Here is a 20246-nt window from a genome sequence, read left to right as displayed (position 1 = left end):
TTTTGTTACATTATGATGTAACCTGGGTTCAGCCTGTAATTGGATATTGTTTGATTGGTGTTCTACCCAGGCAAACAAATTTAAATAAATAAATAAAGTAGGTGCAGATTTTGTCTGGGAGGATCCTATTTTAACTGGAGTTTTTGATGCGGAGAGTGTAGCCTGGACTGATGCCAATTTCAATTACTTTGTATAGGAGGAAACAGTCGTCAAATATCTTTGTCAGGTCTATAAATGTGGCACCTGTAATATCATACAAACAATTGCAAATGCTTGCAAACATGATAGTAGTTCTTTATGTATGATAATAGGAATATTAGCGGCATTACTGCGTTTATTTTTATTTCGCATTTGGTAATAAACCTGCACTTGATTCTCTTTTAAGTAATGCTGACATGATTATTAAAAGTGTTGATAATATTCAGTGCTAGTAATGGATAAGAATTGTTATGTTCACAGTGCATTTCAATTATTGAAAGAATTATTCAATTCATCGTTTTTACAATTTAAAACACATTGGATTCAAAAACAGCATTTTAAGAAACTTTTGATAAGCTATGAACTCCATAATGAAGAAAAAAGTATACATAACAACTCAACTTTAAATGTTTTGATTTTCCGATACACTTTCTATACTGCTGTGTAGCCGCCCATACTTAACAATACATTATTCATTAAATATACTTTATTCCTCGTTGATATCTTGAAATTTTGCCACATGATAGCTGTTTCTTTCATTTTACTTGTAGTTGATTCAAACTTAATCTTAGTTTGACCCATCTGCCATACTGATTATGCAAAACTTTTGAGTCTCTATGAAGTAAATATTCCATATCCTGTGCTTATCGCCTATAGTCTTATTGTTCTTTATATTAAATCCAGGCCTACTTTGCATAGTTATTGATATAGCCAATCTATTACATGATTATTTTATCTTGATTTGAAAATTATAATAACTTCATTTGAATAACTGTAATATGCAAGCACTTTTAGACCCTCATGAATTTCCCATTTCCAATTGTTCATAAAGTCTATTACTTCTTAATGAATGAATTTATAACCAAAACAAACTCAAAAGACTAAATGGGCAACCTTGTTTTGTTCCTTTAATTATTCTAACTTTCATCCCCTTATAAATGTTTTCCAAAGGTACTATACACCTGGATTCAAGATATTTGTGTACGAGATCCCAGGGAAGCAAGCTGAGATAAGTGTGCGATAAGAGTGTGATATCCCATGCAGCCTTGTAGTCTGAAGATATGATGGTTTGAACGGAGTATTGTGAGTTTGGCAGCGCTACATTTTTTCATATCACTAGAAATAGAGCTTGTATGTCTATATATCTATATCTGTATCTATATATATATACATATATATATATATATATATATATATGTATATATATATATATATATATATATATATATATATTATATATATATATATATATATATATATATATATATATATATATATATATATATATATATCTTTATATACACACACACACATATATATATATATATATATATATATATATATATATATATATATATATGGATCTACTTCTAAAGCTCGAAGCTTCAAAACTTCAAACTTCAAAAGGCCGAGACCAGAAGATCGAAGTTTTAAAACTTCGAAAATTAAATAAAAAATATATAAATATATAAAAAAATAAAATAAAATAAAAAAAACACCCTCCACACCCCATTTGAAATAAATATACCAACTCCAAGATTGGGGGTGACCACAGTGGTGCAGTGGTTAGCATTGTCGCCTCACAGCAAGAGGTTCTCTGGTTCGATCCTCGGCTGGGGTGCCTTCTGTGCAGAGTCTGCATGTCCTCCCTGTGGTTGCGTGGGTTTCCTCCGGGTGCTCCAGTTTCATCCCAAAGACATGCTGCAGGTGGATTGGACACTCTAAATTGATCCTAAGTGTAAGTGCATGTGTGTGCCTTCTGTGGAAGGTTGGGCACTGGGCTGGCAACTCGACACTGTAAAACTCCACTGACAATCATAAGTGGATAGGTGATATGCTGTGGCATCCTCTAACTGGGAAAAGCCAGAAGAAGAAGATACCAACTCCAAGATTGCACTACAGTGAGAAAAATGGTAAACATACTATTCCGCACTGTACGGTGATCTCCATTCAGAACATTCAAAACTTCAGTCTTCTAGTCTTAGCTGTTTGAAGTTCTGAAATGTCAGTCTTCTGAAGGGAATCGACATACATATAGCTATCTCTCTCTCTCTCTATATATATATCTATGTCTATTTATCTATACGTGTATATATTTATTTATTTTATATATGTATATATTTATTTATTATATATATATATATATATATATATATATATATATATATATATATATATATATAGGTAAATAGATGTGGAGGGGGTGTAGCCCCCCCACCTGGGTGGGTTTGACATACTTTGGTTTGCTATTTTGTTAAACGCTGGCTAAGTGTCTTCTTTCCCTGGAAAAAATGTTGTTAATATGAAGATTCAGTTTATCGCAATTTCAGTATTGTCATTTCGGTAATCTGCAGTTCGGGTAAGTGTAAATTCAGTCTGCTGAAATATATATATATATATATATATATATATATATATATATATATATATATATATATATATATATATACATATATGGGTCTACTTCTTTTTAAAGAAATTATATTTCTTCGAATATCAGTCAACTGAGTGCAGTTTGCCAAAAACCCAGTAGTCCAAAGTTTGAGTTTGCTGAAGTACATTTTAGTGAAGTGGTTAATTTAAAGATGGTAGTGCAAGAAGCAGTAGTGTACAGTGTTTATGTACCTTCTCATCTACTGTACTAGCTCTCTGGCATGGGGGATATGTGGGTAATGTTTGAAGGTAAGAGCGTATGGAAAATTAATTTTATAGCACCTTAGCATTTAATTTTAAATGGAGATTGCACTAAAGATAAAGTTGTGAAATCCACTGTTGTTGTTACTGTAGTGTGATGTCGGAGTTGGTATATATAATTTGCAGGTGGTCTGTGAGGTGGAGGGGGGCATGCCTCCCCGTAAAATTGTTAGGAAATGTATGCTTGTTATTTTTATTTTGTGTATTCATTGGTGTCTTTTCGGTGTTTTGTAGTTTGGTAAAGTCAGACTTTGGACTACTGAATACTCGACAAACTTCACTTTGTTAACTGATGTAATTTCATCAAAAAGAAGTAGACCCATATATATATATATATATATATATATATATATATATATATATATATATATATATACATATATATATATATATATATATTTATATATGTGTATGTATATATATATATATATATATATATTCACACACACACACACACACACACACACACACACACACACACACACACACACATATATATATATATTTATATAAACACACACACACACACATATATATATATATATATATATATATAAATATATATATATATATATATATCTATACACACACAGAGATACATATTATATGTATGTATATATATATATATATATATATATATATATATATATATATGTGTATATATATATATATATATATATATATGGGTTACCTTTACTTTATCAAATGCTCACTTCACCAACACTAACTTTGTTGACTCGTCACATTGCCGACAAATAAAAAAATGAAGTTTCCCACATGGTAAGTAACCATTTGGCCATCCTGACTTCAGGAACTACCAATAAAACAAACCCACACCCCCCTAATAAATATACCAACTCTGAGAATGCACTACCGCGGTGGTAAGAGGCAAAGTTCAGGTAGAGGGCCAGACAGTAACTTACCATGCGAGAAATGTCAGCTTTCCATTTGTCGGTAATGTGACATGTCAACAAAGTTAGTGTCGGTTAAGTGGGCATTCGATAAAGTAAAGGTAACCCATATATATATATATATATATATATATATATATATATATATATATATATATTTATTTACATTTGTTAACTCGGTAGTGTCCAACTGGGCAAGTAGCCCGTTTTCAGCAAAGATTCAGGGAGAAAATCTCCAGTACAGTAACAATTAGTCAGGAAAACAAGTAGTCATGAATACAAGTATTAACAAAAAATGCAATTAACACAATTACATAAGAAACAAATAATCATGAAAACATATAGTATAACATAATACAAAGATATTGATAACTGGAATAATCAAAAATCTATCAAAAAATAAACAAATCAGTTAAAAAAAATGGGATATAAGCAAGGGACCCCGCAGGATTTTTTGTGTGTGGGGGGGTGCAAACACAGACCCCTGCCCATGCAGCCCCACCCCCTCCACCCCTGCAGTCCACCCCCCCTGCAGCCATTCCAGTGTCCCATTACTTGGCTCTTTCTCCCCATTTGTCATAGACACTGTTCAAATCTTTCCGTGTGCATACTGTTTTATGCTTTACTTCTACAGAGATTACAGATATTTGGATTTCATTTACAACTTTTATTTCAAATTTTATAGCACAAATACTGATAGACATTTACTAAACCTAAGCAAAGCAATAGTCTTACAATGAAAACAGACTTAGCATTAAAACTTCTCTACCTTTGAAACCCACATTCACTGAAACAGCATTGAAACCCACATTCAAAGAAAGTGCATCTGGTCAGTGGCAAGGTAAGTTTTCCTTTGGGCTGTTTTCAAATCATAGGCTCCTTGCACACATTTTTTAGAACCAAGCAAACGTTCTTTGATTCACCTTCCTGACTGTATTAATTATACTATATAATAACTGAATTATATCCCTTGTATAATACAGCACCACTTGTTAGAGTGTGTTTTCAATTTATAATTCTGAATATTTTTCCTTTAAGCAATGAAACAAATCATATGAACCAATAATGACAACCTGCCCAATTCAGAACATTTCAACCATAAAGGGCCACTCAAACTTCTGTCATACAATCCACCAATATCAATCAATAAGCAGAATCTCTGCAGAAGTAAAAGTCATCTGAATAATTCCACATTAAAGAGATCTGAAACCAATGAAGAGGTTGTTGCTAGAAAACTTTATATTTCAGTATTTCATTTACAAATTCAGTGGCTGTTGCCCTTGAAGAATAAATTGCCTCTGTTACATTAAAAGAAATGGTAAGCTGGTATATTGCAATAGGGAATGGGAGGCAAGCTGAAAAACAGGTTCATAGTTATTAGGTGTCTCATCCAAAGGAGGACATACTAAGGACTGCAGTACTATACCCCCTTAAAATACAAATGTACGTGCTGTAGGAATAGAACCTACAGCCCTTTGCATCACGATGCAAGTATGCTACCTGCTGTGCTAACATGCTTTAAAATTCTATACCACAATAATAATACCATTTGCTAAACAAAACAGTTGCACATTTTAAGCAGACTTAGCATGAGCAGCAGTAACCTTTGCTTCCCTTGAAGCTCACAATTCCTTGAAAATGTACTTGAAAATAAATTCCACTTGCTAAATCTAACTAGGGCATTCTCTCTCTCTCTCTCTCTCTCTCTCTCTCTCTCTGAGTGTATCGCTCACACACACACACATACATTTCAACTTCTTAGTGCAAGAAATGTGGACAAAGCCTAAAATAAACAGGGACAGATTATAAATATTTCTTTCATGAACTTATAAAATTGCTAGAATAACAGGATTTGTGTTGGTATGCATTTTTCCAAAGGATATGATGTCTAAAACATTTTAGCAACTTCAATCCTTTTTAGGAGGAATATGGGGCAAAAATCAGGACATTCTGCAAAAACCTGGACAGCTGAGGGATATGCTACCTCCCTTTTATACACACACACAGACACACACACACACACACACACACACACACACACACACACACACACACACACACACGCAAAGGCCCCAAACCAGGGACACATTTAGAAAGTTGCTAGAATAACAGGATTTGTGTAAGAATATATTTTCTGAAGGATATCAAGTCTGAAACTCAAATGCATGTCATTTATTTAGCAACTTTAATCCTTAGCTCATCCCAGTGATTTCTCAAAAACAGATTTTTTATGAGGAACAGACCAAAAATATAATGCAAAAATCTGGACATTGTGTGAAAATTTGTACAGTTGAGAGGTATGAGTCATACACATTCATCCCCCTACCTCCTTAGAAAGTGGATAGAACAACATGTTTTGCATTAGTATGCTTTTTTGAAAGATATGAAGTCTAAAGCTCAAATGTCTGCCATTATTTTCTGAGTTCAGTCCTCAATAATTTGCCAGAAAAACACAATTTTATAAGAAAGGAACTGAAAATATGATGCAAAAATCTGGATAATTGCATGGTATGAACCCCCCCCCCCCACACACACACACACACACAGTCACACTCCTACCTCCTTCCTTCTCTGTCTACTCGGTCAGTAACATTCTCACAGGGCTCTTACACCCCAAATCACCAAACAATGTATCTGTTATCAGGACAAACTCTACATTAACATTTTCCTTAGACAACCTACACATGTACTGAAACTAAAGACATCCTGTATTTTTAATCAAATGCTTATGCTGCATGAATGCTTCTGCCATCAAGAAAAACTCCACATTAACATTTTCTTGGATAGCAAATGCTAGTCTCTCCTCAAAAAATTAAGTAAAACTAAAATGCATTACATTTTTTCCCAAGACTAAGCTTGTATCTCTAATGAGTATGTCTTTCTTTTGAGGAGAAAGCTTTATCAAATCACACACACACACACACACACACACACACACACACACACACACACACACACACACACACCAGTGGCGGCTGGTGACTTCAAATCAAAGGGGGGGGCTGCAGGAGACAGCTGAATGGGTGGGGTCAATGGGAATGGGTGTGCCCAACTAGAAAGGGGAGGAGCTATGCTCAAAACCACAAAAACTTTAATTAAATACTCTGCCCTGGGTGCCAAACCATCATTATGGGAGTCCAAGCAAGACAAAATGAAGTGTAGAAGAAAAAAAATATTTCAATCCATTGGCTGCATGACAGCTTACTTAATATCTAGATGGAAACAAAAAGAATGTGAGGCATGAAAAAATACATTACTTTTTAAATACATTACTGGAATGCCAGTCAAAATCAAGTATAAGAAAAACAAGCAGCACTTAACTTAAATCACTTCTCCTTGCACTCCAGTTCTAATTATAATTTATATTCAGCTTTATTAAAGTACCAAGTAACATGCTGAAAGTAGCAATCTCTGTGATACCCTCATTTGTAAAAATGTTTCTTATCCAAAAAAGACCTGCTGCCTGACAACTATCTACTTGTTTCATGGGGAAAACATGATCAAAGTAAAAAATGAAAAGCAAACACGAAACAAGCTCAACATATATTGCTTAAAGGATTACTGCACAGGATATGGACCACGCATGATAGATTGGCATTCTGTTTTGCAGGTAAAGCCTGTAATGAGCTTAACATAATCTAATCCTGGCCTTTATTACAAATACTGTCATATGCATTTCAATACCCAAGGCTTATACATTATCTAGTTATGTACGTATTCTCTGCATGGCAACAACAGAAAGGCTTTCAGTGTTGGCAATACTGCTTATTAAAACTTACTTGCATCTTACAATATCAGACAAGCTTACCTGATGGTCATTAAAGCACTGCTACTTAAATACAGAGCAAAAGGCACTTTCTGAATAATAATAAGCATATATCAACAGTATAAAAATGACAGAAACCAGAACATTCTGCAAAATCAATGACAGATGAAAAGTCACTGTAGTACTTGTGTTTACCTTGGATGGGGGGAATAGTCTGCACATTTACACTGCATAACTGTTCCTTGCCTTGCTTGGACACATCCAGAGTCACTACATGGGGGAGTGGGGTGCAACAAGTTTGTCACAATTTGGAATGTCTCTGGCTGACTGTGATGGCCCTGACACATTTGACATACCTCTCAACCTCAGAGCAAGAAATCTGGACAAAGCCATACACAGAAGTGGGGCAAAGGCCCAGAAATAAGGATAATTTTTAAATATTGCTCTTATAAACTTAGAAAGATAATAGAATAGTAGGTCTTGCATTAGTATGAATTTTCTGAAAGATACGAAATCTGAAACTCAAATGTCTTTCATTATTTTCTAACTTCAGTCTTTAATGATTTGCCACTAATTTGCCAAAAAACCCACAGCTTTATGAAAAATGGACCAAAAATGTGATGCAAAAATATAAAATAGCCACACAATACAGCTGGGAACCTATCAAAGAAGGGACACTTTTAATATTAGTACTGCTAACTTGAGCAGCTGACAAAATAAAAGAATCTACATGCATTTCTGAAATAAAAATAATCTATAACTGATTATTACAGTTATTTATTAATTGTAAACCCTCCATGTTTTCTTCCAAAATTGCCATTTTGCAGAGGGATTATTAGGGGAAGAGCAACATTTTGAGCCAAAATCGGGGACAGTTGAGAGGTTTGGATATGCCTAATTCTATAAAGCAATTTTATTTGCAAGTACCTCTCAACCTGTTAATGCAGGAAATCTGGACAAGTCCAAATATATTGGGGGAACATACAAACACTACTAAAAATTGCTCTTGTATAAACTTAAGACAGTTGATAGAATAACAGGTCTTGCTTTAGCATGCATTTTTCTGAAGGTTATGACGTAAAACTCAATGTCTGTCATTTAGTGACTTCATTCCTAAATGATTTGCCAGAAAACCACACATTTTATGAGGAACAAACCAAAAATAAGAAGCAAATAACTATTCATTCTGCAAAAATATGGACAGCTGAGAGGTATAGTTCAACCAGGGCTGTCTGAGTTTGATGCTCTTCCCCTCTCAAAATCATGGTCGATTGGAGCCTCCCCCCTGCAACCATTCCAGTGTCCCATTTCTTGGTTATTTTGCCCCATTTACCATAAACACTGTAATGTGCATGCTGCTTTACTTCTGCGATGATTTGGATTTCATTTGAAAGTTTTATTTTGCATTTTTACAGCACAAACCCCAATAGATATCTGCCAAACAAAGCAATGCAGTCTCACAATGAAAACAGACTTAGCATTAAAACTTATCTGCCCTTGAAACTCACATGCATTGAAACAGCATTGAAACCCACATTCAAAGAAAATACATTTTGCCAGTGGCAGATAAAGATTAACTTTGAGCTGTTTTCAAATCATAGGCCCCATGAACATGAAACATACACATGCTCTTTGATACACCTTCCCAATTGTATTAAATTGTATTTCTTGTACAATACAGTACAGTTGTTAGAGGTCATTTTAAATTTATTGTTTTGAACATTAGTAAACAATGAAACAAAATGCATGCAACAATGACAAAACTACCCAATTCAGAACATTCCATCATAAAAGTCTACTCAACCTTCAACACTCCACCAGTATCAGTAAATATGCACAATCTCTGAAGTGTAAAAGTCATCTAAATAATTCCACATTAAAGAAATCCGTAACAATGAAGAGGCTGCTGCTAGCAAACAACTTTATATGTCATCGTTTATTCATCTACAAATAAAGTGCCTGTTGCCCTTGAGGAATAAATTGCCTATGTTGCATGCATTAAAAAAATAAGCTAGTAATATCGCAATAGGGACTGTATGGCAAACTGATAACAGGTTCATAGTTACTACTCTAGGTATCTTTGCCAAAAAGGACTGCAGCATCCACCCACTTTACAACACAGTACAGTATCAGCAATGCATCGATCTACTGTGAGAGTAGAACCCACAACCTTCTGCATCAAAAGCAAGTACACTACCTGTTTTGCTATTAACAATGCAAGCAGGCTCAGAATAAGCAGCACTAAAGTTTTGTTCCCCTGCAGTTCTCAGCTCCTTGTAAAATCTACTTGACACACAGTTGTATCTCTGAACTTTGCAGCACAAGCAATCTTGAAAAAGACGAAATTTATTGGGGGGGGGTCAAAAGCCCAAAAACCAGGGACACATTTTAAACATTGCTTGTACAATGTTGGAAAGTTGCTAGAATAAAATGCTGTGTTATCACCATACATTTCACTGCCACATCTTTAACCAAGGGGACCCTGTGCAAAACAGTCAGAGAAACATACCACTATGCCAAATCAGCTGTTTTGTGAAAGAGAGGAAGACAAACTTAAATGGCTACCATTTAGTGAATTCAGTTCTCACCATAGCTGTCAACCTCTTGGCACAAAACACCTGAACAAAGCCAATAATCGGGGAATACAGCCTCCAAACATATTCAGTGAATTCAGTTCTCACCATAGCTCTCAACCTGTTAGCAAAAAACATGTGGACAAAGCCAGTAATGGGGGGGGGGGGATACAGCCCCCAAACATTCAATGAATTCAGTTCTCACCATAGATAGCGCTCAACCTTAGCACAAAATACCTGGACAAAGCCAATAATGGGGGAATACAGTCCCAAAAATAGGGACAAATTTCAAATATCCATGTTATAAACTTAGACATCTGCTAGAATAAACAGTTTTGTATTACCATGTACTTTCTAAAGAATATGAAGTCTGAAATTCAAATGCCTGTAATTTTTAAACATTTAACCAGGAAACTAGTCTGATTTGGAACAAAAGACAATTTTCAGCAGAGCAGGGAGAAACTCCAGACACATCTTTGTAAGACAGGAGGACATGCAGACTCCACACAGAAGGCACCCCAGCCAAGAATCAAACCAGAAAACCTGTAGCTGTCAGGCAGCAATGCTACCAGTGCACCACTGTACTACAGACTTTGCAAGCCAAGGAAAAATGTAGATACAGAAACCACAGATTTTATGAAGAACAGAACAAATATGAGGCAAAAATCTGCATTTTTTTTAGAAATGGTGGTGGATAGGGAATTCAGGTCCTTGCCACCTGCATCCAAGGTACAGGGTTCAAGCCTGAGTATCACTACCCACCACCATTTGTTCTATCTAGCCACCAGTATATAGCAACTGGGGCATTTCACACACACACACACACACACACTGCAGAACAGGCAGAAAGCAAGAGAGGGAAAGGTCATTTGTAGACATACATACCAGGAACTGCAGATGCATGATACAGACAGAATCTTCATCTCTGAGTCTCAACACATAGTTATTCAATCCCATATTTCAGCTTGCGAACCACAGCCTTCATCCTGGACACAACACTTCCCTTCAGCCCTTACTTTTTAACTCTTGTTCTGTCCAGACCCAATATATGCTGCTCACAGAGAGACAGCCTTCTATTATAAACAACACAATAAACACAGTCTGTCCATGGAAGGTCAGTGTGCTATGCATCCAGCAATGGTTTATATTCAGTACTAGGGTGAAGCTTTTTAATAAAAATCCTTCCTAACAAAATATTGGTTTATAAAGTACAAACACACCACTGTCTGATTTCTGTTGGGTAGAAATTTCAGAACTACTCTTAAAAAAAAAAAAAAAAAAAAACTAATAAGCCCTGGATACGCAGCCACACTGACAAATTAATCTGAACAAATCTGTCTGCTTTTGTCAGTGAAAACTACCAAACATTAAGGGATGGTTGCACTTCTGAGCAGCTAGTCTAGTGTTGAATTCAGGGGTCTGGTTTACTGCAGAATATGACAGAATCACATAATAGTAAGCTGTCAGATAAGATTCTACCTCGGGTAGAAGTTTATGTCACTGCTGTCCATTAGCACAAGAACTGGACACTGCTTGCTTCTTTCCACAGTGTGAAAGCACATGCAAAAATGTCATGTACAAGCCCCACTGTTGTTAAGCACAATAAGTATTAATTCTGCTCTTGCCTTCATCAGTACCCACCAATATCGAAACCCTGTGTTTATTGATCATGTCCATGTTCCATCTCAGCATCCTGTCCATAGGTTTCAGTTTCCTAAACTTATGGTCATACCAGCACCAGGATATAGGTGAACAATGACAATGCCATATTGGCATCCTTTTCCAGTACAGTGGACATAAAATAAAAACTCCAGACACCAAGTTCTTCCAGTTATGTGCTCAAACCTTCCTAAAGACTGCCAATGCCACTGCCCGGTCCCTATTACCTGAAGCATCTGCATCTGTCAGATTTTGATGTATTTTTATTAGTGGACAGTGAAGATGTCCAATGTGTTCAACTTTAATGATTTTATTCTTAATTGCTGTGGATGCATGAATTATAACGGCTAAACCTAGCTTAACTAAAGGTGCACCTATCCCAGAACCTTGATCAGTACTGACACTAAGGGGTTGATTAAATAATAGCCCTTCTCAAAGGAATATTCTTCAATAGTACTCCATCTAAAACCTAAACGTAAGTAATAAATACCTATTAACAATTACTAAATAAAACATCAGCTTGTGACAATCCATATATTCAAACCAAGTATCTAAGATATAGAATGAAATACAACATCCCCCAAAACAGACAAGACAAAATGACACACTTCAAATCTCACCTAGAACAAATCCTGACAGAGACATGGCTATGCCCATGTCCCAGTGTAATTTGCTAATCTGTAACATTATAATATTCAAATGCTCTCTCTCTCAAATATCCACTGTACAACACTCATTTCTCCTCTTATCAGGAATAATCTCAAGACATACTATACTGTTTCTCCTATCAATCCTTTGTTGCTCTGCCTCTGTCTGTAGCACTTTGCTTAAACACTTGTCAGGCTGCAGCTTTTCTTTATTACTACCACCAGCTATTCTATGCAATAATATATACAGGATACATTGCCTCTATTGAATGAAACAAGGAAAAGGGATGCCATCATATGACTAATTACTGGTAAATATAATGAAAGCATATGTGTGTATGTGTGTGTGTGTGCACACATGACTATGGAGGCATGAATGCTCAAACTGAAATGCTTATATTCAGTGCTGTATTCTGTCAAAAACTCGATGAGAATGTACTTTGTCTTCAGACTAGTCTGAATGGAAAAATAAATATAGTTCTGGTATTTGTTTTAATGCTAAGTTTTCATGTAACTTCTGTTCACATGATATGTCACAGCTGAATGACGCATGCGCATAACTATGAGGGCATGAATGCAGCTGAATGAATATGTCTGTCTAGATGCTTGTATCAATGGAATTAGGTAGGTAGGGGTACGTGTGTGTGTTTTAGTAAAACGTGAGTAGGTTCATGAGTCATTCCATGAGTGTGGGGTTGTTGGGGGCTTGTTTGTAGATGTATATGTGTGTGTGTGTGTGTGCGTGCGTGTGTGTGTGTGTGTGTGTGTGTGTGTGTGTGTGTGTGTGTGTGTGTGTGTGTGTGTGTGTGTGTGTGTGGGATACCTGTGCTGCTGCAATGCACAGGCAAGTAGGAAGACACTAGTGTTGTCGGGTCTGAAAGCACAGTGTTCGATTTAGAGACACTGTAATGAACTTTTAGTGAGGTTTTCTCTGTGTGGCTTTACCACATCTTTGAATCAGCATGAATCGACCAAACAGTATTGGCCAATTAGCACAGGCAATGAGACTCTTGGTGAATTTTAAAGTTGATGTTTCATAGCAAATACGTTTTCTTTAATGTTTGAAAATGTTTCTAACTTGTTGGTTTAAAACAGAATGACTGTGTATGTAGGTGAGGAACACTTGGCATTAGTTTATAAAGAAGAGATGGTGTGGTGTAAATACTAACCAGAAACTTTAAGCATCGGCATTTGCACAATAATAGTAACAATATGCTTAATACACAAAAAGGACTTTAAAACACTGCCAAAAGAGAGTTAATGTTTATTTCATATTTACAAGCAGTTAATATTCTCCATAAATTTGTATAAGTTCTAATTGATCACAATCCTCACAAGATGTGATAAAGTAGTATTAAAACAATCAGTCCTGGACTGGATTCTTACAGCTGCTTCAAATAATATAACTACTGCTGGCTGTCTGCCTGATACTTTCAGTGACCATCTCCCAACATTTGTTCTGAGTCAACAAATGTCGATGATTTTAATTCATATTTTTGTATAGTGTCTGTGGAGTTTTTTTCCCCAGGTCTCTGCTGAAACTGGGTTACTATGCTCCAGCTGGACTTTCCCAGTACAAAAATGTTAAGTAAATAAACAAGTACCATCTCTGACAGCATTCTCCATGGTTCTTTACTTGGTTCACTGTTATTTAACATACTTCATAAATAGCAGCCATAAGTGTCTAAATATATTGCTGTAGTGTAGAATGTAGACAAGTCCACTCTCATTTGCTATGCCAGTACTCCAAGAAATTTCCCAAGAATCCTTCTCCTTAATTAAATATTAACTATCTAATGCAAACCTATTCCTGCACCCAAAGAGAAGCAAGCTAATGCTTTTCACATCAAAGCAGCTGTCCAACAAAAAAAAAAAAAACAAAAACATAAATTTATAATCGTATCAACCAGTAATACCACAATTTAAATAATATCTCATTCAACGTTACTAAGGATTACTACATATGACAATCTAAAATGTGGCAGGTATACACAGCAATCCATCAAAAAGATCCATCAAATGCTTGATTTCCTTTACAAGGCAAAACTTTACCTTCCAAATGCTGCCAGGAAATCTACTGCATTATCATATCTTCTCTCATCACTCCTTTATGGATCATCAATAACTCTAAACATACAGGCCACTCAGGAAACTATACCTAGAGGCATGTTACAATAAAACAGCAAAATCTGTCGCAAGCTACAGTAAACAGAACCCTCCACAGTCTCTAAAACAACTAAATGAGCTTGAATTACCACAATGCCTCATGCACTCTCAATTGCTTAGTGCTCACAATCTGTATGTCAAACACTCCCCTAAAACTGTATATATACATGTTGGTTTTGTATTTAATAAGCAACTGAACGTTTGTCGTCACACACTGATGACGCTTTGGTGTAAGCGAAACCGGTCTGTGGGGTGACTGCACGGCTTTAATAAAAGCTCTCCTTCAAAGACGGCTGTGGATACTTATTTTGTGGATTTATCCTTTGTGCTGGACTTTTTTTGGTATGTTATATATATATATATATATATGTGGGTCTACCTGATAACGCTGACATGCCAAAACACTGACAACGAAATAACCGACATGAAAAAACTGACAAAAAAAGAAAGTTCAAAAACACGAAACTTCACATGCCCGACAAACCAAAATCCCGACAATCAACAAAACAAATACCTTTCCCGAAAAACACACACACAACACAAGCACACCAAAAACTTTACAAACCTACACTAAACCTTACATACACAACTATCTATGCACTAACCTTAACCCAAACCCTAACCCTAAGGTCTGTCACTATCGCACACTTTCCTTACCCGCACCCTAACCCTAACTCACTTAACTTGCCCCTAAACCTAAAGTCCATCACTATCACACACTTACCTTACCCACACCCTGACCCTAATGTCCGTCCCTATCGCACAATTACCTTAACTTGTCGGTGTTCTCAGTGTCGGGATTCTCAACTGTCAGTCTTCTCCGTTGTCCAGTCTTCCGGTGTCAGTGTTCTCATTATCGATGTTGTGCACTTTCGGCGTTTTCAGATAGACCCATATATATATATATATATATATATATATATATATACATATATACACGCACACACACATACAGCTCTTAAACACTTAAAAACACACACTCACACACCTACCTCTCACTTGTACACTCGCCCCAAGTCCAAACGGCTTCTGGAATTCAAATTCTTTGCGCAAATACAGAAAATGAAGACCTAAACCATTAGTCACATGTATGGAGAACACGAAAACAGGTCGCAAGCACCTGTTCCATTTATACGATTGGATGCAAAGGGCATTCTCAAAGAAGAACGCCCTTAAAAAAGTTTTTTTTTTAAATTAGAAGTAAATTAATCTCGTGGCCAGCCGATTCCAGGGGGGGTGCAAGTGCACCCCCTTGCACCTGCCTGTGGGCGCCCTTGGATGTAAGCACTAGCTGCTTAAAGGTACTGAAGACAGGTACATGAGATGAGAGCTGTGAAGTAAAAGGACAAAGAAATTGATCAGGAGAAATACTGGGGCAGAGCCAGTTGCTATTGAGATATTCTTTTAGGCTTTTTTTAAATGAGGACATGTTGGGATTGTTTTGGATGTGCTGAGGAAGAGCATTCCAGTCTAGCTATTTTACTGGAATAGAGGGAGTCCCCACGATAGTTATAGTCTGTTGCAGGGCCTAAGGAACCTGTAGTTAAAGTTAGGTTGGTCCAGGCTTGAATGTGCAGGGCAGTTACTATGGTTGTGTATGACTTTGTGGGCAAAGGTAAGTTGGTTTCATGTTAACAGGATGGGAAGTTCCAGCCAGTTGAGTTGTTGAAGAATGGAGCAGTGACAAGCTTTATGGGGACAATTGGCAGCAAACTTAGCTATTTTGTTATAGCAGGATGCTAGGTTATTAAGGTCAGCCTTACGTAGGTTGGTGAAAATATGTGAGCAATAGAGGAGGGTAGATAGTAACTGAGCTCTAGCAGTGGCTAGTCTGGGTTGGTGTGTAAGGTATGGTTTGGCCCTGTGGAGAGTACCAAGTTTGATATGGACTCGTTTGATTGTTAGGGAGATATGTTTATCAAATTTTTGTCTATAATCTATTGTAATTCCTAGGAGCTTGGTCGGATTTGTAGGTTCAATTTTTGCTTCATTAGAGGAGTGAATAGAGGGACATAGTGTGCTAAAGTTGGATGATTTGTTTGTTAAAATCATTAGCTTAGTCTTGTTTGGGTTTAGGATGAGTTGATCATTGTTGAGGTAATTTTCAATGTACTGGAAGAATTTTTGCATTTTGTGTTGAAGTTCTTGGGGGGGAAAGGGCTAAGCAGATAAGAGAGGAATCTTCTGCATATCGGATGATAGTGGCAAGTTGGGAGGCGGAATTTAGGTTATTGGTAAATATGACAAAGTAGTGGGGAGAGTTTGTTCTCCCATTTTGTAGCCTGTTGATGGTTTGACAGATAGCTGTGAAACCATGTTAGGGATGATGAACTGAGATTGTATGTTGCAAGTTTGTTGAGTAGCAGTTGGTGGGATACGGTGTCAAAGGCTTTTGACATATCCAGGAAAACTGCTGGACCAGATAGCGTCAATGCCCAACCAAAAGCAATCAGTAAAGTAATAACTTTATGTTTAGTTATCTTTCTAGTTGTATCTGTAGAAAAAAACAAAATCTATAATTGCCTTGACAAGCACAAAAATGGTTATGCTTCAGAACCTTAGAGAAAAAAATAAAGAAATATGTCTTGCACTGTTCTAAACAGCAAATCAGTAGTGCTGAGGAGCTATATCTGGCCGTGCGAGGTACTATACAGGGCTGAAATAGAGATTAGCTATTGGAGGGGGGAGTGGGGGGAATACTAGTTCCTTACTGCCATGCAGCACAGGAAAACCACCACACTGCCAATGTTTACATTAGGCAAAACTGTGGTATAGACTAGAGAAACTTTGTCTAACATCTACAAAGTAATTTAATTGTTGGTCTGGATTGCAGTGTTGATGGAAATAGCAGTCACAGATGCCTTTACAGATCATGATGTATGGGGTGGAAATTGCTGGGTAGAAAGTTAATAAGAGCAGGCAGGGATAAGGTGTGTTTGTGGAGCCTGTGATGTGAATGGCAACAAGGTAAATAGTTTGACAATGGCACCCAGCATTCAGGTTAAGTATATCACTTGATTTTTGTTAAGCAGCCTAATTATTGAACTATCTAACCACCGTGTTTAACATGTAGAGTGCTCCTGTTTCTATGAAGATATGGGTTGATAAATAGAAAGTTGTGTAAAGTAATTATCCTCTGCTATATTTTTCTCCATTTTACTGCAATGCAATATTGTTTTAATAAATGACTGGTGAAACTGACATGTTGAAAGAGCCTTCTTTTCAAAAGGCTGTCTGCTCAGTTACAAGCCAACTACCTGATAATATAAAGGAAATGCTGATTTCAGTACTTTATATATTGGCATGGACTATTAAATCATTTGCACCTGCTGAGATTCAGCCTTGCGGTTTGGTGTAGAGTTGTGCATACATTTTATGTAGATAGTGGTGTGTTTATGTCATTTAAACTGTGTGCTAAATGTTAAGAATTTAAGGCTCATATATATCTATATCTATATCTATCTGTCTATATATATATATATATATATATATATATATATATATATATACATATATATATATATATATATATATATATATATATTTGAAACAATACAAACCTAGTACTGGTATTAACTGTTATAAAAAATAAATAATAATAAAAAAATGAAGCTGTGTGCTTGAATAAATCTCTTAAACTTAGTAAATCAAGTAAAAAAATCGAATCCAGGATATGTTGAATTTGCAGTTTCTTTATTAGTAAGCATGGATGAGTGATGTGTACGACTTAAAGGTTAATACAAACAGTACATTCGTGGTGTTGCAGCTTTAACCTCAGCCACTCACCAGCCAAAGAGGTTGGCATGGAAATACAGTTCACATTAGTGGGATGCCACTTTCACCTATGACAACCTGTGCAATAACTTACCGGGCCTCGATTTTATATTGTGAGGTCTCATAGCCCTCCTCTAGTACCTGTTGGCTGTTGTCATGGCAGTGGATGTATGTGTTCTGTTCACCCACAGAACACATACAAGTCACTGGGAAGTATGTCTGGTATTTCATAGCCAAAGTCATTCTCCAGTTGGCTGATTGCCATGCAGTGGAATCAAAAAATATGTATACTATTTTCCAAAACTTGTACATTGGACCCTACCATGTGAAACATGGCTGTGCTGCCTCTGTTTTTAAGACTACAGTATGCACAGTAATGGCTCCATTTCCAGTAGCATACACATAGAATTACATATATCCTGATCCATATACTGAACAGTGTATATGCAGTGCTGCTGAAAGGTGCATAGGTGTGTGCACAAGGCTGTGTAGAATTCAGCATGAGGTGTGGGACAGTCAGCATGTTGTGGACATTGAGCAGATACAGTAAGTGGTTGTGCTCTCATCTGCATAACCACTGAATCCAGGCACCTAACTTTGCATGATGTAAGTGCAAGTGAAGGAAGTGAGCATCGCTGTACAGCTGCTAGGCACTAATTTGCAACAAGTGATTCCAATACCTCTCAGCTGTCCAAATTTTGGGCTCATATTTTTCCCCTGCTCCTCATAAATGTTGTGTTTTTCTGGCAAATCGCTGGGATGATCTGAGGACTGAAGTCACCAAATAACAACATACATTTGAGTTTCAGACTTCAAATCCTTCAGAAAATGTATGTTAAAACAAACCATGTTACTCCTGCAACATTCCAAGTTTATAAGAGCAATATTTAAAATATGTCCCTATTTTTGGGCCTTTGTCCCCTATTTTGTTGGGGTTTGTCCAGATTTCTTGCACTAAGAGGTTGAGAGGTATGGTGATTCCACTACTTATTGCTTAGGGTTGCTGCATTCTGGCTTCTATAAGGTAAATTCTACTTGTTCAGCTACACTTTTCAAGTACGGCTGCTGTTAGCTGCAGTGTGACTTAACTACATAATAAAGTAGCTTGATCATTACTTATAGGTCTGATTGCATAGATGGAGGGAGAGTGCCAGTAGCAGGTTTAGGCAATGCTCTACCGAGGGACTGTCAAGCCTAACTGGAAACACATCCAGCAGCAAATACTAAGAGCACGTGTGAATAAATTCAGAATGGTGTTGAAGGAGCATTTTGTGTCAAATATTTGCCTGTTGTATAGATTCTAAGTATACCATATCTGCAAAAGTTTTTTTTTTTAAATTATAGGAAACAGTCATGTCACCTTGATGAGTGGAATGTAACTCTTCTGGATGTGTGAATAATGTTTTTTTCAGTTATCTTATGGCCTGTCATTAAGTAAACAATCTGGATAGACAAATATGACTGTCAGTTATGCCAGCGGCATGGTATATGGAAAAGGGGTAAAACAGTGTGGCAAAGGGCTGCTTAGGATATTCATTAACACCATGCCAATACCAGTATTTTCCATGCCTACAGAGCAGTAAAAAAAAAAGGATAGCTAACAAAATACTACTGACTCTATTAAGAAAGCTAGTTGTAAATCAAAATTCTACAAGGAAGAGAGTGAGGTGCAGCATCGGGCCCTCCATCTCCATAGCTGATGACTCTTTGGGCAGGATGCTGCTGACCGAGTCTACTGAGACCATGTCTGGATTGATCTTGTGGTAAACATTAATGGTGTTGGTGGCCAGGAACATATGTATGAAATAGTCCACCACAGGACCACTGACATTACTTGTTTAGTGGAAAAACAAGCTGT

Source organism: Protopterus annectens, chromosome 10.part0 (assembly GCF_019279795.1).
Source record: "Protopterus annectens isolate FY-2018-M chromosome 10.part0, PAN1.0, whole genome shotgun sequence".
NCBI classification, from domain to species: domain Eukaryota; kingdom Metazoa; phylum Chordata; order Ceratodontiformes; family Protopteridae; genus Protopterus; species Protopterus annectens.
The sequence above is the reverse complement of the archived record's forward strand: the minus strand, read 5'-3'. Positions refer to the sequence as shown.